We start from the raw sequence: 2871 nt of genomic DNA, 5'->3' as shown, positions 1-2871 counted from the left end.
GAGTATATGAACTAAACTCCCCTAGGGGAAAGAACTCTTTTTTGAGGTGCAATTTATAAAACATAAAATTAAACATTTAAAAATGAAAAAATTTGATGGCATTTAATACATTTGCAATGTTGTGCAACTACCACCTCAGTCTAGTTCCAGAACATTTTCATCACCCCCAGTGAAATCCCGTTCCCGTTATGTTGTTCCTCCTCATTCCTCTATTTCCCCTAACACCTGGATACAACCAATCTGTGTTCTGTTTCTACAGAATTACTTATTCTGGGTATTTCATATAAATGGAATTATATAATATTTGTCCTTTTGCATCTGCTTTCTTTTACTTAGCATACTATTTCAAGGTTCACCTGCTTTGTAGCATGTATCAGTACTTAAATCTTTTCCTAAGGCTGTATAATATTTCATGGTATACATATCCCACAATTTGTTTATCCATTCATTAGTTGATGGACTTTTGGGCTGTTTTTATATTTTGGTTATTGTGAATAGTGCATGCATTTGTTTGTTTTCAATTCTTTTGGATATATACCTAGGAGAGGAATTGCTGGTAATTCTATGTTTAATTTTTTGAGGATCCCCAAAACTGTTTTCCACAGTAGCTAAACCATTTTATATTCTCACCAGCCATGTAAGAGGGTTCCAGTTTCTCTACATCCTCACTGATACTTGTAATTTTCATTTATTAAAAATCTATAGCCACCCAAGGCATATGAAGTACTATCATATTGTGATTTTGATTTGCGTTTCTCTAGTGACTAATGATATTGAGAATATTTTCATGTGCTCATTGGCCATTTGTATATATTTTTTTTGGAGAAATGTGTATTCAAGACCTTTGTTCATTTTTTTTCAGTTGGGTTGTTTGAAGAGCTCTTTTTTGATGAGGTGAGATGTGCATGCCTAGGGGCATTTGCTGGGTCTGGGCACAGATTGAGGATTGAATTTGCCATGGGCATAGAGGCTGTAATGGGAGAAGGACACCAGCAAATATTTTTATGTGGGCTGGCATTATGACCTAGAATCTAAAGGATCCCTAAATATTTGGCTGGTTTTCTCTGTGTAAAACTTGCTTAGTTCTGGGACATGATAAGGTGCTGGATGTAAGGCTAAATAAATGGGGTAAATCAAATATCCCACAGTCTCCTTATCCACTAGATAGAGAGGCCTGCACCCAAGACTGATCTCATGCTCAAGATACTTAAGACCAAAAGTGCAGAGAGTCTAGCTGATGCTCCCATCTGTAAACTCAACTCAAATTCTCACTGGATTAAGATAAGCAGCTCCTTATTCCATATGCCCAACAGAGTTAAGAATAAACCACCTCTGGGGGAAAATAACATCAATGTCAGTCTCCACAATTCCATTAGGCACAATTTCTTGCATATCATTAAAAAAAGATGACTAGGTATAAAAAAAGATGAAAAGTATGGTTGATGAAAAAAAAAACAAGCAATGGAAGATAATTTAAATCTTGGAGTTCACAGACAAGTGTTTTAAAATAGGTATTAATTGTATATTAAAGATAATAGAGGAGAACATGAGCAAAATGGATGAAAATTTGGAGAGGTTTGAAAGAGGATTGGAATCCACAGGAAAAAAATGTATATTAAAAGCTAAAAGGCATAATTTGTAAAATTAAGAAGCTACTGGGTGGGTTTAAGAGCAGATTAGGCAGAGCAGAAGACAGGTTAAACAAATTCAAAAGCTAGTCATCAGGAAATATCCAAAGGGAACTATAATAAGAAAAAAAGGAATGAAAAGAGAGTTTGGTGGGTAGTGGAAGAGACAGCGGACCCCAGAGAGCCCTGAGCAGCCAGCCCACTGCTGCTGCCTGCCTAGTTACCATCACACCCTGGTAGAAGCCACAGCTGCTGCAGCCGGCCCAAGTCACCATCATGGCAACCATAAGCAGTGAGCCAGAGACTCAGCAGCCACCTACCTCCTGCTGTGCCTGTGCCCACCCTAAGCGCTGTAGACACCAGGCCCGGCACCACCAGCAGCGGCACAGGGAGCCACTGTCTAGGTGGTCTCACATGGGCGGTGCCTGCCAGTGGGTACAAGAAGATCATCTCAGTGAGGTTTTGGGGAACAGTAAAGTGGCTCAATGTAAGAATAGATATGGTTTCATCAATAGAAATGACACCGAGGAAGATGTATTTGTACACTAGACTGCCATAAAGAATAACTACAGATAGTACTTTCACTGTATAGGAGATGGAGAGACTGTGGAGTTTGATGCTGTTGAAGGAGAAAAGGGTGCAGAGGCAGCAAATGTTACAGGCCTTGGTGGAGTTCTACTGCAAGCCAGTAAATATGCAGTCCAGTGCAACCATTATAGACATTATCCACATAGCAGGGGTCCTCCAAGCAATTACCAGCAAAATTACCTAATAGTGAGAATGGGGAAAAGAGTGAAGGATTGGAGAGTGTTCCCTAAGGCCAGGCCCAACAGCCTCTATCCTACCATAGGCGAAGGGTCCCACCTTATTTCATGTAGAGACCCTATGGGTGTTGACCACAGTATACCAGTCCTCTTGTGCAAGGAGACGTGATGGAGGGTGCTGACAACTAAGATGCAGCAGAACAAGGTAGACCAGTGAAGCAGAGTATGAGGTGTGACAAGTAAGTTCATGAACTTATTGCAATGATGTTGCTAACCTTTTTTGATATCAGAGGGATTATTCATTATGAATTTGTACCAACTGGAGAGTTAACCAAGTTTACTGTTTGGAAGTGCTGAAAAGGCTGCATGAAAAAGCTAGACAACCTGAACTTTTCACCAACAGTTTATGGCTCTTGCATCATGACAATGCACCAGCTCACATGTCACTGTCTGTGAGGGAGTTTTTAGCCAGTAAACAA

The 2871-nt window shown here is 40.0% G+C and overlaps 1 pseudogene; it reads left to right on the top strand.

The window, feature by feature from the left end:
- The first annotated feature begins 1904 nt into the window (after positions 1-1904).
- LOC109374019 (nuclease-sensitive element-binding protein 1 pseudogene) lies at positions 1905-2635 on the top strand (annotated as a pseudogene).
- The last annotated feature ends 236 nt before the right edge of the window (positions 2636-2871 follow it).

The sequence above is a fragment of the Hipposideros armiger genome, unplaced genomic scaffold, assembly GCF_001890085.2.
Source record: "Hipposideros armiger isolate ML-2016 unplaced genomic scaffold, ASM189008v1 scaffold_777, whole genome shotgun sequence".
NCBI lineage: Eukaryota > Metazoa > Chordata > Mammalia > Chiroptera > Hipposideridae > Hipposideros > Hipposideros armiger.
Note: the sequence above shows the minus strand (reverse complement) of the source record. Positions and strands in the feature narration are given on the sequence as shown.